Source organism: Arachis hypogaea, chromosome 13, assembly GCF_003086295.3.
Source record: "Arachis hypogaea cultivar Tifrunner chromosome 13, arahy.Tifrunner.gnm2.J5K5, whole genome shotgun sequence".
NCBI classification, from domain to species: domain Eukaryota; kingdom Viridiplantae; phylum Streptophyta; class Magnoliopsida; order Fabales; family Fabaceae; genus Arachis; species Arachis hypogaea.
Window position 1 is genome coordinate 47242356 of NC_092048.1, and position 20104 is coordinate 47262459.

At 39.1% G+C, this 20104-nt stretch overlaps 2 non-coding genes across 2 annotated transcripts; both read left to right on the forward strand.

Annotated features, from left to right (window-relative positions):
* The first annotated feature begins 836 nt into the window (after positions 1-836).
* Positions 837-944, forward strand: LOC112738769 (small nucleolar RNA R71). The gene has a single exon (XR_003169714.1). It is a non-coding gene; the product is annotated as a small nucleolar RNA R71 (small nucleolar RNA).
* Positions 945-19524: 18580 nt separating this feature from the next.
* LOC112739377 (small nucleolar RNA R71) lies at positions 19525-19628 on the forward strand. The gene has a single exon (XR_003170316.1). It is a non-coding gene; the product is annotated as a small nucleolar RNA R71 (small nucleolar RNA).
* The last annotated feature ends 476 nt before the right edge of the window (positions 19629-20104 follow it).

The following is a 20104-nucleotide window of genomic DNA, read 5'->3' on the forward strand; positions in this document are numbered from 1 at the left end:
TTGATCACTGGACGTCCCAGGAGGTCTTCCTCACTGGGATTCACATCCTCTCCCTCCCTTGTAGGTTCGGCCATGATGGTTAATTCAATGACCTTGCACTCTCTTTTTGGATTCTCTTCTGTATTGCTTGGGAGAGTACTAGGAGGGGTTTCAGTGACCCTTTTACTCAGTTGGCCCACTTGTGCCTCCAAATTTCTAATGGAGGACCTTGTTTCATTCATGAAACTTAAAGTGGCCTTAGATAGATCAGAGACTATATTTGCTAAGCTAGATGGATTCTGCTCAGAATTCTCTGTCTGTTGCTGAGTGGATGATGGAAAAGGCTTGCTGTTGCTAAACCTGTTTCTTCCACTATTATTAAAGCCTTGTTGAGGCTTTTGTTGATCCTTCCATGAGAAATTTGGATGATTTCTCCATGAGGGATTATTGGTGTTTCCATAGGGTTCACCCATGTAATTCACCTCTGCTATTGCAGGGTTCTCAGGATCATAAGCTTCTTCTTCAGAAGATGCCTCTTTAGTACTGTTGGATGATTCCTTCAATCCATTCAGACTCTGAGAGATCATATTGACTTGCTGAGTCAATATTTTATTCTGAGTCAATATGGCATTCAGAGTATCAATTTCAAGAACTCCCTTCCTCATAGGCATCCCATTATTCACAGGATTCCTTTCAGAAGTGTACATGAACTGGTTATTTGCAACCATGTCAATGAGTTCTTGAGCTTCTGCAGGCATTTTCTTTAGGTGAATGGATCCACCTGCAGAATGGTCCAATGACATCTTAGATAGTTCAGACAGATCATCATAGAAGATATCCAGGATGGTCCATTCTGAAAGCATGTCAGAAGGACACTTTTTGGTCAGTTCCTTGTATCTCTCCCAAGCTTCATAGAGGGATTCACCTTCCATTTGTCTGAAGGTTTGAACATCCACTCTAAGCTTGCTAAGCTTTTGAGGAGGAAAGAACTTGGCTAAGAAAGCCGTGACCAACTTATCCTAAGAGTTCAGGCTGTCTTTAGGTTGAGAGTCCAACTAAATTCTAGCTCTGTCTCTTACAGCAAATGGGAAAATCATAAGCCTGTAGACCTCAGGATCAACCCCATTGGTCTTAACAGTATCACAGATTTGCAAGAATTCAGTTAAGAACTGAAAAGGATCTTCTGATGGAAGTCCATGAAACTTGCAATTCTGTTGCATCAGAGAAACTAATTGAGGTTTAAGCTCAAAGTTGTTTGCTTCAATGGCAGGAATTGAGATTCTTCTTCCATGTAAATTGGAATTTGGTGCAGTAAAGTCACCAAGCATCTTCCTTGCATTGTTATTATTTTCGGCCATGTTTTCTTCTTTTTCAAAAATTTCTGTCAGATTTTCTCCTGAGAGTTGTGCTTTGGCTTCCCTTAGCTTCCTCTTCAGAGTCCTTTCAGGTTCAGGATCAGCTTCAACAAGAATGTTCTTATCCTTGTTCCTGCTCATATGAAAAAGAAGAGAACACAAAAGAAAATATGGAATCCTCTATGTCACAGTATAGAAATTCCTTTATGTGAGTCTAAGAAGAGAAGAATGTAAGAAGGAGAAGAGAAAAACTCGAACAAAGAAAGGAAGATGGTGTTCGAATTTTGGGTGGAAGAGAAGTGTTAGTAGATGAATAAATAAATAGAAGGAGATGAAGGAGAAGAATTCGAAAATAATTGAAAAGAAAAGAAAAATAGTTTTGGTTTTAATTTAAAATTAAAATTGAAATTCAAAAATTTAGAAAAAGAAAATTGAAATTAAATTAAAATTTAATTCAATTAGTTAATTAAAAAGGAATTTTGAAAAAGAGGAAGGTGATTTTCGAAAATTAGAGAGAGTTAGTTAGGTAGTTTTGAAAAAGATATGATTGAAACAAAAAGATAAGATTGATTGAAAAAGATTTGAAAATCAAATTAAAAAGATAAGAGGTTAGAAAAGAAGTTAGAAAAGATTTTGAAATTGATTTTGAAAAAGATGTGATTGAAACTTATTTTGAAAAAGATTTGAAAAAGAAATTTAAAAATATTTGATTTTGAAAATTAAAGTTGATTACTTGACTAACAAGAAACTAAAAAGATATGATTTAAAAATTAAAGATTGAACATTTCTTAAGAGGCAAGTAACAAACTTTTGAAATTTTTGAATCAATCACATTAATTGTTAGCATTAACTTTGAAAATATGAAATAGAAATAAGAAAAAGATTTTGAAAATCAAATTGAAATTTTCGAAATTATGAAAGAAAAAGTGAAAAAAGATTTGATTTTTGAAAAAGATTTGAAAAAAGATAGAATTTTTAAATTAAAAATTTGATTTGACTCATAAGAAACAACTAAATTTTAAAAATTTTTGAAAAAGTCAACTCAAATTTTCAAATTTTATGAGTGAAAAAGGGTAAGATATTTTTTTTATTTTTGAATTTTTAATGATGAAAGAGAAAAACATCAAAAAGACTCAATGCATGAAAATTTTGGATCAAAACATGTGATGCATGCAAGAGCACTATGAATGTCAAGATGAACACCAAGAACACTTTGAAGATCAAGATGAACATCAAGACTTATTTTTGAAAAATTTTTAATAAAAGAAAACATGCACGACACCAAACTTAGAAATTTTTAATATTTGGACACTAAGAATTCAAGAATGCATATGAAAAACAAGAAAAGACACAAAACAAGAAAATATGAAGATCAAACAAGAAGACTGGCCAAGAACAACTTGAAGATCATGAAGAATGCAATGCATGAAATTTTCAAAAATAATTTTTAGAAAATTAAAAAGATGCAATTGACACCAAACTTAAAACTTGACTCTAGACTCAAACAAGAAACACAAAATATTTTTAGTTTTATGATTTTGTTAATTTTTTTGGTTTTTTCGAAAATTATTTTGGGAAAAACGAAAAAGAAGAAATATTTTTTTCTTTTTTTTTGAAAAGATTTCGAAAATAAAAAGAATAAAAACAAAGACTTAAAATTAAAATAAAATTACCTAATCTGAGCAACAAGATGAACCGTCAGTTGTCCAAACTCGAACAATCCCCGGCAACGGCGCCAAAAACTTGGTGCGCAGAAATCGTGACGGTTCCATTCCTTGGTAACGGCACTGAAAACTTTATACGCACGTTCATAATCTTAATTCTTTGTCACAACTTCACACAACTGACCAGCAAGTGTACTGGGTCGTCCAAGTAATACCTTACGTGAGTAAGGGTCGATCCCACGGAGATTGTCAGCTTGAAGCAAGCTATGGTCACCTTGTAAATCTCAGTCAGGCGGATTCAAATGGTTATAGAGTTTTAATAATTAAATAGATAATTAAAATATGAACTAGGATAGAGATACTTATGTAATTCATTGGTGAGAATTTCAGATAAGAGTATAGAGATGCTTTCGTTCCTCTGAACCTCTGCTTTCCTGCTGTCTTCATCCAACCATTCCTACTCCTTTCCATGGCAAGCTTTATGTTGGGCATCACCGTTGTCAATGGCTACTTTCCGTTCTCTCAGTGAAAATGGTCCAAGATGCTCTGTCACAGCACGACTATTCATCTGTCGGTTCTCGATCATAATGGAATAGGATCCATTGATCCTTTTGCGTCTGTCACTACGCCCAGCACTCGCGAGTTTGAAGCTCGTCACAGCCATCCCTTCCCAGATCCTACTCGGAATACCACAGACAAGGTTTAGACTTTCCGGATCTCAGGAATGGCCATCCATGGGTTCTAACTTATACCACGAAGATTCTAATATCTCGGACTCGGTCCCCTGTATTAGATATCCAAGAGATACCCATTCAATCTAAGGTAGAACGGAAGTGGTTATCAGGCACGCATTCATAAGTTGGGAATGATGATGATTGTCACGATCATCACATTCACATTGAAGTGCGAATGAATATCTTAGAAGCGGAATAAGTTTGTATTGAATAGAAAAACAGTGGTACTTTACATTAATCCATGAGGAACAGCAGAGCTCCACACCTTAATCTATGGTGTGTAGAAAATCTACCATTAAAAATACATAAGTGATGAAGGTTCAGGCATGGCTGAGAGGCCAGCCCCCAAACATGATCTAAAGATGAAACTAAAGATGTAAATACAATAGTAAAAAGTCCTATTTATACTAAACTAGTTACTAGGGTTTACAGAAATGAGTAAATGATGCAGAAATCCACTTCTGGGGCCCATTTGATGTGTGCTTGGGCTGAGCATTGAGCTTTACACGTGTAGAGGCTTCTCTTGGAGTTGAACGCCAGTTTGTAACCTGTTTCTGGCGTTTAACTCCACTTTGCAACCTGTTTCTGGCGTTTAACTCCAGAATGCAGCATGAAACTGGCGTTGAACGCCAGTTTTTGTCATCTAAACTCAGGCAAAGTATGGACTATTATATATTGCTGGAAAGCCATGGATGTCTACTTTCCAACTCAATTGAGAGCGCGCCATTTGGAGTTCTGTAGCTCCAAAAAATTCACTTTGAGTGCAGAGTGGTCAGAATCCAACAGCATCTGCAGTCCATTTTCAGCTTAAATCAGATTTTTGCTCAAGTCCCTCAATTTCAGACAGAAATTACCTGAAATCAAAGAAAAACACACAAACTCATAGTAAAGTCCAGAAATGTGAATTTTATTTAAAAACTAATAAAAATATATTAAAAACTAACTAAATTATACTGAAAACTATGTAAAAACAATGCCAAAAAGCATATAAATTATCTGCTCATCAGCTCCCTCCCTTAAAAAGGTCGGCAGCACGTTTTATTTTGGCAGATAAGAGCATAATCTCGGTGGTTGGAGTTGCTGAAGATGTGCTAATGAGCATTAAGGGGCTAACATTCCCTATTGACTTCTACATTTTGGAGATGCCCCCTAATGACTCAGGAAGACCATTATCCATCCTGTTTGGAAGGCCATTTCTGAAGACATCAAGGTTCAAATTGGATGCCTTCTCAGGAACTTACTCTTTTGAGATAGATGACAGAGCAGTGAGCTTCAACCTGGATGAAGCTATGAAGCACCCTCCGGAAGATCACTCCATCTTCCAGTGCGACATCATTGATGAAACTGTAGCTGCAGTTCACCAAGAGGAGGTAGAAGAGATGCACATAGAGCAAGGTGCAAGTGTGGGGAAACCCTCTGAACAAGATGAAGACACCTTGCCACCATCACCAGCTCCAGATGATCAAGTGCCTAGCCATGAGTAGAAAATGGAATTGAAGCCCCTTCCAATCCAGCTCAAGTATGCTTATCTTGAGGATAATTAGAAGCTCCCAGTTATTATTGCGAGGGAACTCACTTCCCAACAGGAGGAGCAGCTGCTTAGTGTGCTGAGAAGACACAAGAAAGAAATTGGGTGGAGCTTGGCGGATATAGTAGGCATCAACCCTCAAGTTTGTGAGCACCGGATATTTTTAGAAGAGGGAGCAAGGTCTGTTCATCAACCTCAAAGGCAGCTGAATCCCACCATTCTAGAGGTTGTCAAGAAGGAAGTGACCAGGTTGCTTGAAGCTGACATCATCTACCCCATCTCAGATCGTGAATGGGTTAGCCCAGTACAGGTGGTGCCCAAGAAGTCTGGAGTCACAACAGTGAAAAATGAGCATGGAGAGCTCTTGACAACTAGAGTGTAGAACTCCTGGAGGGTGTGCATTGATTACAGGTGCCTTAACCAGGCTACTCGCAAGGATCACTACCCCCTGCCATTCATTGATCAAATGCTTGATCGCCTTTCAGGTTTCTACCGGAGATTTATTAAGGACTTCAGTAAGATAGCATTGCCTTTATCCCAACTGCTGTAGAAGGATGTCGAGTTTGAGCTGAGTGAGGACTGCATCGAAGCATTTGATAAGCTGAAGATCGCCTTGACTCAAGCTCCGATTGTGAGAGGACCCTACTGGAGCCAGCCATTTGAGATTATGTGTGACGCCTCCAACCATGCAGTAGGAGCGGCGCTGGCTCAGCGTGAAGGTAAGCCTTTATAATTGCTTATGCTTCTAAGACCTTAGACACTGCTCAATCTAATTATACTACCACTGAAAAAGAGCTTCTAGCTATTGTTTTTGCTCTGGATAAATTCCGAGCCTACTTACTTGGTACTAAGGTGGTAGTATACTCGGACCATGCAGATCTAAAATATTTGTTAGCTAAAAAAGAGTCCAAACCAAGGTTAATACGTTGGATATTGTTGCTACAAGAATTCGATTTAGAAATCAGAGATAGGAGTGGTTCCCAGAATATAGTGGCGGACCACTTGAGTTTCCTAGAGCACATTAAGAGTGGCTCCACTCCTATCAATGATGCTTTTCCATTTGATAGCTTGCATGCAATATCTGAGGTAGTTCCTTGGTATGCACCTATAGCTAATTATTTAGGTAGTCATACATTGCCTCCCAATTTTACTAAGCATCAAAAGGACAAGCTGAAAAGTGAGTCCAAATATTATATATGGGATGACCCATATTTTTGGAGGTATGGTACTGACCAGATAATTAGAAGGTGTGTGCTGATGCGTGGCAGAAATTAAACCAATTAAGGGATTATAATATAAGAACAGCGTTGCGAGTATAGCTCTTAACCAGCAAAAATCTGCCTCATCAATTTAGAAAGGTTGTCACAAAAGTTTAGAATAAAAAATACTGGGAGTATGAGTCCCAGGTCGTCTCCCAACGAGTTGCTAGAAAGGGTGCTAAGTTATTAATCAGGAGTTTTCCGAGGATTTTGAGAGTTGAATGACAGAAAATAAATAATTGTAATTTAAAAGAGAAATATATATATATATATATATATATATATATATATATATATATATATATATATATATTCTAATTAAAAAGCCTTGACTAGGGGAATGATTAATTGGAAGTTCTATCCTTGTTGAAATTTTCTCAAGTGTAGTATAAAGAGGTTGTTGTTTTCACTTAGTTAACCCTTACTAAATAATGGAAAGTCAAGTGATTGAGCTAACTCTTATTCGCAAATCCCAGTCCTTTCCCTTGGGAAGGTCTAGCGTTAGTAAATACAGAATTAGCCAACAACTTCCAATTTAACTAATCACTTGAGCATTCCAACTCAAGTGTCTCCTTTTAATCAACCCCCATGTCAAGTTGGGAATCTACTCCATTGACATGAAAATTACTTGCATAGAATTAAAAAGGGAATAAAAGAAAGACATGATAGATAATAACTACAATTTAATTAAAACTAAAAGTAATCCTTTTCATTAATAATCCATGAAAATAATCCAATTGTAACTTTAAACAAGAATTAAGAATATGGAATAAATAAAAGAGTAAGGAAACAAACTAGAATAGTATCTTCAACGGAGGTGATGACTCTTCAATATCCAAAAGCAAAAGCATAAAACTAATAAACTATGAATGTAAAGAAAACCTAGAGGAACAGTAATTTTCTGTCTAGATTTAGATCTAAAAACCTAAAATTATGCTAATGTGAATGTTTGTTGAGTCTCTGCATGTTCCATGGCTCTATTCTGTGTTTCTGGGCCGAAAACTGGGTCAAAACTTGGCCCGAAATTGCCCCCAGCATTTTCTGTTATTTCTGCAAATCGCGCATGTCACACGTACGCATCAGTCATGCGTGCGCGCCATTTGGCGAATTTCCTTGTCACGCGTACGCGTCAAGTACGCACACGCATCATCTTGCAGAACTCCAATCCACGCGTACGCGTTAGGCACGCGCACGCGTTGCTGCCAATTTCTCCATTCCGCGCGCTCGCGTGAGCCATGCGTGCACGTCGATGCTCGCTAGTTATCTCCTTGGTTTCTTGTGTTCCTTCCATTTTTGCAAGCTTCCTCTCTATTCTCTAAGCCATTCCTGCCCTATAAAGCCTGAAACACTTAAAACACGGATCACAGCATCGAATGGTACAAAGGATAATTTAAATTATACTAATTAAAGATCTCTAAGAAGCAAGTTTTCAACCATAAAACAAAACTATGAAGGGATTGTAAAATCATGTAAATCATATGAATAAGTAGGTAAAGACCTGATGAAACCACTCAATTAAACACAAGATAAACCATAAAATGGTGGTTTATCAACCTCCCCACACTTAAACATTAGCATGTCCTCATGCTTAGCTCAAGGAGATTAAAAGACTAAATAAGGGAAAGTAAGACTCATGCAATGCAATGCAACCTATGAATGCAACTATATGCTAAAATGATTTTTGCCTACTTGGTTTAAAAGTAGATAAGTTCTTCAAGATAAATATAAATCAAATATCACTAATTAAAATCATACAGTAAAAACAAGTAAACTTGTAAGAAGACAGCTCATGAAAGCAGGGAACATAGAATCAAGCATTGAACCCCTACTGATAGTATATGTGCACTCTAATCACTCAAGTGTATAGGGTAATCACTCTACTCTTTTCTAGTCATGCTTTCTGACTTTTGTTCTTCACCTAACCAATCAACAAATTTTTAATGTACCAATGCAAACATCATGAGGTCTTCTCAAGGTTGTAATGGGGCCAAGGTAAAGGTAAGGGTATATATATGGCTAAGTGAGCTATAAATTGAGTCCTTGATCAACCTAAGCTTTCACCTATACATACTCTATATACTTTTAAATTCATGCCTAGCTACCCAAAATTCCCACTTTTGCATTACATACTCATGCATCAACACTTCTTTTAATTTGTATCACATATGCATTGATCTTTTCATTAACTTAACATTGCATTGGGGTAATTTTGTCCCCTTATTTATTTACTTATTTATTGAATAATTTTTTTTGAAAGCATAAAAATAAACATAACGTTATCAATGCATATGGATTTTTAATTTTTCTGGTTTTACATGAGTAGGTACCCAAATTCCTAATATTTTATCAATTGTAAAAACATAACATATTCCCTTCTTAACCCATGTTTCTATAGTTTTCCCACACTTAGTTAACACACAATCTCTATCTTAAGCTTACCAAAGATTCAATTTGGGGTATTTAATTTGTTTTTCTGCTTAAGGCTAGGGATGTGATAGAATATAGAACAAATGGAGATGAAAAGGCTCAAAGTGGCTAACAAAGGTGACATAAAAGGGTAGGCTATTTGGGATAAGTGAGCTAATAATCAAATAATGGCCTCAATCATATGCATGCATGTAACACATTAAACATTGGACATATAGGGTGGAACAAAATATAGATTACAATCATAGAGAAGCAAACACACAAGAATAAAATATTATGGTTAAATATTGTAACCATGTAATTAAGCTCAAATCTCACAGGTTGTGTGTTCTTAGCTATCATTTATGTTCCAACTTATAGTCTTCAAATAGGTTTTAACACAAAGGTTTTGATTTAAATTAGTGAAATTTTCAAAATAGAGTCTTGAAAAGAAACATTATTTTTCAACCAAATAGAACATGCATGCAAATACCTATTACTGTGCACTCTATACTATCCTAAACAAAAGAAAAATAAATAATTTATTGGTGTTAAGAAAGAGAAATTACCTCCGGAAGTCCGGTACTGACCGACCTCCCCACACTTAAAGCTTGGCACCGTCCTCGGTGCCATCAGTCAGGAACAAAGGGGGGCTGGTAGCAGGATTTCCACAATCGGGACCGTCATGGGTCCCTGTACTGGTAAATAAAGTAGAGTCCGGGGTGTCTGGGTCTTTGTCAGGTGGGTGGTTACCAACAAGCAGATCCTTGAGGTAGGTAAATCTGCGCTTGTTACGGCGTTCTCTTCGCTTTTCCTGCCGGTCAAGCCGGTCTAACCTCTGAATTATCTGTAGGAGTAGCTGATTTGTTGAAAGTTCTTGTGATGTGGAAGGAGGAGTGACATCTTCGGCTGGTTCTACAGTCCTGCTGGTAGTGGTTGCTGTTGGTCTGATGTACTTCCCGTTAGGGACGATCTGATCATCCCGTGGAATCATGGTCTTGGTGTCCCCAGCTCTGTAGGAGACTCCGGCTGCTGAGATTAGATCTGAAACCAAGGCGGGAAAAGGTAGGTTACCCGTAATCTGTACGTGTCCCATAGCATTCCGGATGTGTCTTGGTAAATTGAGAGGCTGGTCTGTAAGGATACACCAGAGTAGAACAACCATGTCTGCAGTGAAGGAGGACTCGTGAGTGCTCGGAAAAACGTAATGGGACATAATCTGTCCCATACTCGAGCCTCCAAGGTGAGTGCTGAAGCCAATATTCCCTTAGGTCGGGATCGATGGTATCCATAGATCCATCTGCTGCCAGGTTGTACTATAATTCTGAGAACGGTATCCCAGTCAAATTTTTATGTCTGGCGCTTGAAAGAGGCTTTTTGATGCGTCCAATCCTTCTGGAGCAGGGGGAAGATCTAAAGCTTGCTGAATAGCTTCTTCAGTTATGGGGACTTGCTTCTGACGGACATAGACAGACTGCAGGGTTGGCATGTGAAAGTTTGAGTAGAATTCAACTACCCATGAAAGATTGACCTGCCGTGGCTGTCTCCGTAGGAATCCCTATTGTCTTCGTTCAATTCGGGACTCAACAAATTCAACAATGTTTGTTGGGAGGATGAGAAGGTACTCGTTATTATAGTTTTGCTCAGCCAGGATGGGGAACATCTGCTCACAGTAGCGGTTAGTGAACCGCGCAGTGTCCTTTGCTGGAAAGGCTTTCTCTTTTTCATCAACCTTGATGATCTTCTTGATTCGCTTTGTTGAGGGCTTTACTGCTGTTGAAGATGGCTCCGCAACTAGTGCACTTTTTGTTCCTTTCCTTGCCGATGGTTTGGGAGTAGCTTTCACTTTACCTTTTTTGGTGGCCATCCTGAAAAGGGAAAAAGAAAGTAACTTTTAAAGCTAAAGGTTAGAGCAAGGAAGAGGATGGTACAAGTGATAATCAATGCACGGTAAAGAAGGATGTCGTTAACACATGGTCGTGACTACATGTGAAAAGTTCATCAATGGAAATATAGCAAGTGCATGTTATGGAAAGTAGATGCAAGATGTTTATTGGCATGCTGACAAAGGCATGAGTAGCATAGATCAAGCATTAAATGTCCAATTTGATTATCAAGTATTTCAAACTAACAATCTATTTGTATTGACAATTATATTCAATGAATAATATATAAAAAGGGGTTTTGTGAAAAACAGGCATTAGAGTAGAAGAATAGAATAATTTACAAATGCACAATGCCATACGGGCTTTTTCACAAACACTTAGTATGCATGGTAAATATGTTATTGAAAGTATTAGATTTGAATATGCAAACAACCCTTAAGAAGTAATATTAATTGTCAAACAATTCCTTAATAATCCACAAGTAATTATAAAAGTAAACAATCACCCAAATAAATTTCTAACACCAATTAAAAGGATGAAAAAAGAAAAAGAAAGAAAAAGAAATCATAGATAATGAAAGTAAAAAGAAAAACAAGAAGAAAACATGTATAAAAATAATAATGGAAAAGTAAAAAGGGAAGAAGAAAAGAAAAGAACCTGGATGATGATGATAAAGAAGGAGGAAGAAGGTAAAAAGTGAGAAGGAATAAAGAAGAAAGAAGGAGGAAGAAAGAATTAAGAAAGGAAAAGAAAAAATTAGGATTAGGGAAGAAAAGATAGGAATTCTGGCGCAGGTCTAGTTAAACTGTGCGTCGCATGCGACGTGGACGCATGGAGCACGCGTTCACGTGGTTGGCGCTAGTTTCAAGTGACGCGTACGCGTGACCTGATTTATGCTATTGGCGCAAGTGCAGCCTCGCCACGCACAACTCTTTGTTTTATACATACATTGCCAAAATTTAGGGTGACGTGTGCGCGTGAGTGGCCTTACTTTTAAAAATGACGCGTACGCGTGAGGGACGTGTACGCGTGATAGGGCTTGTGCTTCCAGCACCATTCCAGCCCTACTCTATCATAACTCTCTGCCATATACCCCTTTACGTCGATTTTGCAGGGTCACGCGTGCGCGTGGGTGACGCGTACGCTGATGACAAGTCATCTTAGCCTAGTTTCACTAGCCTTTTTCTTTAATTTTAGTAGGTTTTATGCACTTTCTTGCATTCTAAGTAAGTAATTTGGAGTAAAAATGCATGACTTCTTTGAATCAAACAACCACTAATTATTTGATGCTAAATCATGAGGTTGAAGCCAAATTTAATTGAATTTGAATGATTTATAAACCTTGTGAATTTAGTGATACTTTGATTGGTTGATTTGGTTAATTGTAGGTGAAGAAAGAAGAAAAGAAGAAAAGCGTGGCACAAGAAGTGTACCCAAAGGAAAGAAAACGTGCCCAAGGAAGCAAGAAGCGTGCCAAAAGGAAAGAAAAAGCATGATCACATTGAGGAAGAATGGGAAGCTAAGTTGAAAAAGCTAACTGAGCTTCATAAGGAATGGAAGGAGAAGGAAGCTACAAAGCTAAGTTAAAATAGTTAACTTAGCACTAAAGAAAGCAAGGAATGGGTGCAAAGCTAAGTTAACTAAGTTAACTTTATCGGGGACCTCTTCAAATTAATTCAAGATGAAATTCCATGAGTGAAGCCACCAAGATTCGAACCAAGGACCAAGGAGAAGGCAAGGAACGTTCCTCACAAAAGAATTCAAGAAGAAATAGCCAAAATGCATCCTCCATGGTTCGAACTTGGAACCACACGCTACTCCTTGTAAGGGAATTTGAGAATAAATAGCTAGAATGCTTCCTCCAGGACTTGAACTTGGGTATTCTTTGAAACATAAGGAAGGAGTGCCACCAAGCTTGCAAGGAAATACAAGGAAAATAGCTTTATTGCTTCCTCCAAGTTTCGAACTTGGGTATTCTTGGAAACATAAGGAGGAGTGCCCACTCATCCAAGGAAATTAGCTCCAAAGGTGTCCTCCACTTGCTCCCACCAGGATTTGAACCTGGGACCTTGAGGCCAAAAGCAAAGGCGCTACAAGGGAAGCTAAGTTGGAAATTCCAACTGAGCATTGCTTCTCCCATTCTTCCCCACACTTTGGCGCACAAGTTTGCACACCAAGGGGGCTGTCATGCGCATCATGACACGGGCAGCACCAAATTGGCGCAACAAAGCTCAACACAAGGAAAGCTCAGTTGGTTTTTCCAACTGAGCATTGAACTTCCACACTTTGGCGCACCAAGGCTGGGACGCACGCGCACCTTGACACGGCCAGATGCCATGAAGCGCACCAAGGAAGGCTTGCACACCACACTTGACACGGATGGAGCATGCTTGAAAGCTAAGTTGGATTTTCCAACTGAGCTTTCCCCTGGAGGTGTAATTTGGGCTAGGAATTGGATTAAAAATCCAATTTAATTCATTTCTTCACCAAATCAAAAGCCCATCCAAATTCCAAAATCCAAGAATAGAAAGTGTATAAATAGGAGTTAGTTTGATGTAATTGGAGAGCTAGATTTTACTTTGAATTTTTCCTTTTGAATGATTTTTCATTTTTGAGCTTTTGAACTTTTGAATTTAGATTTCTGAGAACTTGGAAGGAGAATTGCTCTCTCTTCTTCTTGGTTCTTGCTTGAGCACTCTTTTATTTTCTTGCTTTGGATCTTGGGTGAAGAATTGAAGAACTTCTGTTTCAATCTCACCTTGAGATCTCTTGTTTACTTTCTCTGCATAATTGAATTTCACTTTCTGTTTACTGCTTCATCTTCTCTTTAATTCTGCAATTTACTCTTCTTCACTTCTTTTGCAATTGTTCTTGTTCGATCAAGGAAGGATTTAAGATCTAGACTTGTTATCTAGTCTCTTCCACCCTGAGATCTTCAACCTCTTTTACTTTGCTGCAAATTAAGCACTGCTTTCACTGTCTTTTAAATTCTCAAAGCACTTTTACTCTTCTGTTTGAGATCCATTCCAATTTAATTCATCTTTTACCTTGCTGTTTGATGCAATTTAATTCTGCTTGTTTAATTTCTGTAATTCCAACTCCCAATCCCTTTTACAATTCAAGCAATTTACATTTCTTGCACTTTAAGATTCAGTCAATTACATTTATTGCAATCTAAGTTTCTGTAATTTACTTTACTTGTTCTTTAAGATTCAACACATTTACTTTCCTGCTCTTTCATTTACTGCAATTCACCCTTCCCCTTTTACAATTCATGCAATTTAGTTTCTGCAAAGCACAAACCACTCAACCAATACTTGATTCGCTTGACTAAATCAACCACTAAACTAAAATTGCTCAATCCTTCAATCCCTGTGGGATCGACCTCACTCATGTGACTTATTATTACTTGATGCGACCCGGTACACTTGCCGGTGAGTTTTGTGTTGGATCGTTTTCCACACATCATACGCGTGGGAAGCTGATTTTTTAGGTGACGCGGATGCGTCAGGGACGCGTTCGCGTGGGCGTGTTTGTGCCTAAGGCATGCTTCCAGCCACGCTCCCGCATAACTCTCTTCTTCTTTTCTTCTTTGTTTCGAATGCACATATGACGCGTACGCGTCAGCGACATTCGCGCGTCGCGTGCATTTTTTTATGCAGAATGCAAATACAAATGCAGACTATATGCAGAGATTATGAGAAGAATCACTAAGAGAAATAAAGTAGAATAAAATAAAACAAAACTAAGACTGAAACGGAGCGATCATACCATGGTGGGTTGTCTCCCACCTAGCACTTTGCTTTTACGTCCTTAAGTTGGACGTTCTTCAAGCTCATTCTGCTTTTGTTGGTGGGTCTTCCAAGAGGAAGACCTCTAGCTCTTTGTGTTCCTTCATCTTCTCACCATGATAAAGCTTTAAGCGATGTCCATTGACCTTGATGAATTTGGAGCTAGAAGGATGATGCAGGTGAAAAACTCCGTATGACTCTTCCATTTCTACTCTGTAGGGACCTTCCCATCTTGATCTCAGTTTGCCTGGCATGAGCATCAATCTGGAGTTATAAAGAAGAACTAACTCCCCTGGTCTGAACTCTCTCCTTTTTATGTGCTTGTCATGGACAACCTTCATCTTCTCTTTGTATCGGTTGGAGTTGTCATATGCTTCTAGGCGAAGGTTCTCCAATTCTGCCAGTTGCAGCTTCCTTTCAGTACCAGCTTCCTCAAATTCATGTTGCACTCCCTCACAGCCCAGAAAGCCTTGTGTTCCACCTCTACTGGAAGGTGGCAAGCCTTTCCGTATACTAAGCGGAAAGGGCTCATCCCAATGGGTGTCTTATATGCTGTTCGATATGCCCAGAGTGCATCTTGTAGCCTGGCACTTCAGTCCTTCCTATGAGGCTTTATTATCTTCTCCAGAATGCACTTTATTTCTCTATGAGATACTTCTGCTTGCCCATTAGTCTGGGGATGATAAGATGTTGCTACTTTGTGAACAATTCCATGCTTCTTCAGTAATCCTGTTAATCTCCAGTTACAAAAGTGAGTGCCTTGATCACTCACGATTGCTCGTGGTGATCTAAAGCGACAAATAATATGATTTCTAACAAAGGAAACAACAGTGTTAGCATCATCAGTGCAGGTAGGAATCGCTTCCACCCATTTAGAGACATAATCTATAGCTAACAGTATATAAAGGTAACCACTAGAGTTTGGAAATGGACCCATGAAGTCAATGCCCCATACATAAAAAATTTTACAGAAAAGCATAATCTGTTAAGGCATCTCATCCCTCTTAGATATATTACCAAATCTTTGGCATGGAGAACAAGATTTACAAAAAGCAGCAGCATCTTTAAAAAGAGTAGGCCACCAGAATCCACAGTCTAAGATTTTTCTAGCTGTTCTTTGAGGGCCAAAATGTCCTCCACTCTCAGAAGAGTGGCAGGCCTCTAAAATGGACTGGAATTCTGATTGGGACACACACCTTCTAATTACCTGGTCAGCACCACACCTCCATAAATATGGGTCATCCCATATATAATATTTAGACTCGCTTTTCAGCTTGTCTCTCTGATACTTAGTAAAATTGGGAGGGAAAGTATGGCTAACTAGATAATTAGCTACAGGTGAATACCAAGGAATTACTTCAGATACTGCATGCAAGCTATCAAATGGAAAAGTATCATTGATAGGAGTGGAGTCATCCTTAATGTGCTCAAGGCGACTCTAGTGGTCTGCCACTAAATTCTGGTTACCACTCCTATTCTTAATTTCTAAATCAAATTCTTGCAGCAGCAGTATCCAACGTATCAGCCTTGGTTTGGACTCTTTTTAGCTAATAAATATTTTAGAGCTGTATGGTCTGAGTACACTACTACCTTAGTACCAAGTAAATAGGCTCGGAATTTATCCAAAGCTAAAATAATAGCCAGAAGCTCTTTTTCAGTAGTAGTATAGTTAGACTGAGCAGCGTCTAAGGTCTTAGACGCATAAGCAATTACGAAAGGATCCTTACCTTCGCGCTGGGCCAGCGCCGCTCCTACTGCATGGTTGGAGGCGTCAGACATAATCTCAAATGGCTGGCTCCAGTCTGGTCCTCTCACGATTGAAGCTTGAGTCAGGGCGATCTTTATCTTATCAAATGCTTGCATGCAATCCTCACTGAACTCGAACTCAATATCTTTCTGCAGCAGTCTGGATAAAGGTAATGCTACCTTACTGAAGTCCTTAATGAATCTCCTGTAGAAACCTGCATGGCCAAGGAACGAACGGACTTCCCTCACAGAGGAGGGGTAAGGTAAACTAGAAATGACATCTACCTTTGCTGGATCTACAGAAATACCAGTATTAGAAACAACATGTCTTAGAACAATCCCTTGTTTTACCATAAAGTGACATTTTTTAAAATTCAATACATGATTTGAACTAACACACCTGTCTAATACTCTAGCTAAACTATCCAAGCAAAGGTTAAAGGAATCACCATAAATGCTAAAATCATCCATGAATACTTCCATACAGTTCTCAGTAAGATCTGAAAAGATACTCATCATGCATCTTTGGAAAGTAGCCGGTGCATTACATAAGCCAAAAGGCATCCTCTTATATGCATACGTTCCAAAGGGACATGTAAAAGTAGTCTTCTCCTGATCTTCAGGAGCTATATGAATTTGAAAGTAGCCTATATAACCATCTAAAAAGCAGTAATGGAATTTACCTGACAGGCGATCAAGCATCTGATCAATAAATGGCAACGGGTAGTGATCCTTGCGAGTAGCTTGGTTGAGATGCCTATAGTCAATGCAAACTCTCCATGAATTCTGCACTCTAGTTGTCAGGAGCTCTCCATACTCATTCTTGACTGTTGTGACTCCAGACTTCTTGGGCACCACTTATACCGGACTTACCCATTCACTGTCTGAGATGGGGGTAAATGATATCTGCTTTAAGTAGCCTGGTCACTTCTTTCTTGACAACTTCTAAGATGGTGGGATTCAAACTTCTTTGGGGTTGACGGACAGGCTTTGCTCCCTCTTCTAAGTATATTCTGTGCTCACAAACTTGAGGGCTGATGCCTTCTATATCCGCCAAGCTCCACCCAATTACTTTCTTATGTTTTCTCAGCACACTAAGCAACTGCTCCTCTTGTTGGGAAGTGAGTTCCCTTACAATGATAACTGGAAATTTCTGATTATCCTCAAGGTAAGCATACTTGAGGTGGGGAGGAAGTGGCTTTAATTCCAATTTCTGCTCATGGCTAGGTTCTGGATTATCTGGAACTAGTGATAATGGCAAGGTGTCTTCATTATGTTCAGAGGGTGTCCCCACACTTGGACCTTGTTCTATGTGCTTCTCTTCTACTTCTTCCTGGTGAACTTCAGCTACAGTTTCATCAATGATGTCGCACTGGAAGATAGAATGATCTTCCAGAGGGTGCTTTATAGCTTCATTTAAACTGAAACTCACTGCTCAGCTATCTATCTCAAAGGAGTAAGTTCCTGAGAATGCATCCAGCTTGAACTTCGAAGTCTTCAGGAATGGTCTTCCAAGCAGGATTGATGATGGTCTTCCTGAGTCATTAGGGGGCATTTCCAGGATATAGAAGTCAATGGAAAATGTGAGCCCCTTAATGCTCACTAATACATCTTCAGCAATTCTAACTACTGTAATAATGCTCTTATCTGCTAACACAAAATGAGCTGCCGACCTTTTTAAGGGAGGGAGCATCAAAGCATCATATATAGACAATGGCATTATACTAACATACACTCCTAAATCACACATGCAGTCAGAAAATATTACACTTCCAATGGTACAGTTAACCATGCATGGACCTGGGTTACTACATTTTTCAAGTATACCCCTAATTAAAGTAGATATAGAACAACCTAAATGAATAGTTTCTAGTTCATTAATTTTGTCTTTATGTATGCATAAATCTTTCAGAAACTTTGCATATTTAGGTACTTGTTGAATAACATCAAAAAGGGGAACAGTTACCTCAACCTTTTTGAACATTTCTACCATTTTGGGATCAAGTTCCATCTGCTTCCTGGGTTTCCGTGCAAGGTGTGGAAATGGAATAGGGATGGCGGCACTTGCAGCCTCTGCATCCTTTGGTGCTCTATTCCCTTGCTGAGCTACTTCTTCTTCAACCTTGTCTTGTACTTCTTCTTCCTCTTCAGCATCTTCCACTTCAACTATATCTTCAACTGGGGCGTGTTCTAGCGGTCTTGGCTCCTCCTGATTCCTCTCTGGAAGTGTGGTTTCGGATCTCAGAGTGATGGCATTGATGCCACCCTTGGGGTTAGGTAAGGGTTGAGAAGGAATTTCACTAGAGCTTGAAGGCTGGTTGGTGGGAGCAGGTAATGAATCTATTCGGGAGACGAGAGCTTGTAAAGTGGCATTCAGACCATTTAGAGTAGAGTTCAGTGTAGTCTGCATGTCTTGTTGTCCTTGTGCAAGAGAACGAAGCATCTCATCATTTGATGAGGAAGTAGGATAAGTAATCTGAAGGGGCCTGTTGTTGATTGTGCTGGGGTCCTTGGGATTGCCTAAGGTGAGGTGCTCTGTAAGGCTGGTTCTGATTTGCTGTCTGTTATTGTTATTCCACCTCTGATTTCCATTGTTGTCTCTGCCTCCTCTGTTATAGTTGTCCCTCCAGCCATGGTTGGAATTATCTCTCCAACCCTGGTTGGAGTTGTCCTGCCATTCTTGGTTATAGTTCCCACCTTGGTTGTAGTTGCTGCCTTGTTGATCGTATCCTTGATTCGGGCGATCATAGAAGTTATGAGTGGCTGCCACAGTGTTGTGTTCTTGTTTGAGCTGCGGGCACTCATCAGTGTAATGACTATAATCAGTACAGATTCTGCATACTCTTTGGGGGACTAATTTTTGGCTTTGTTGTGGTGGGGAAGGCTAAGTGTGTTGTTGATTTAACTGCATCTGCTACAATAGGTTGGTCATTTCACATATACTCTGTGTAAGAGTAATAGTATCACTGCTAGAGGGAACCTCTGTAACAGTCTTTGAGTGGCTGTTCCTATGCCTGTGATTCCTAGTGGACTCAGCTAAGTCGCTGATCAGTTGTCATGCTTCATCTGCGGTCTTGTACTTTTTCAGAGAACTATTACTAGCACCATCCAGTGTAGTTTTATCCCGAGACTTCATGCCTTGAGTGAAGTAGCTGATCAATACTAACCTGTCAATCATGTGATGGGGGCATGCGTCCAGAAGGTTCTTAAAACGCTCCCAGTACTCATAAAGAGTCTCTGATTCTCCTTGAACAATGCAGGAGATCTCTTTTCTCAATCTATCTATAACTTCAGCTGGAAAGTATTTTTTTCAAGAATTCTCTCCTAAGCGTATCCTAGTTAGTGACAGTTGCTTCAGGTTGGGAGTAGTACCACTCCCTCTCCTTTCCCTCAAGAGAAAACGGGAAGGCAGTTAACCGAATAGAAGTTTCATTTGCACCATGACGCCTTACAGTAGAACAGGCTGTCTGAAAATCCCTTAGGTGCTTGATAGGCTCCTGAGCAGGTAAGCCATGAAACTTGGGCATCAAGTTGATTAGTGCAGTCTTCAGCTCAAATCTGTAGCCAGAGTTGGATGATGCACTTGATACGGCTGCAGTGTAAAATCTGGAGTTCCAGCTTCCTGGAGAGTAATCCTTCTAGGTGCTGCCATTCTATCTGCACGTGAATCAACTGAATCAGTAGTAAAAGAGCTTGTTTCCTCCTCAGATGGCAGTTCAGATTCGCCCTCAGATGAGACTGGTGAATCGATAACAA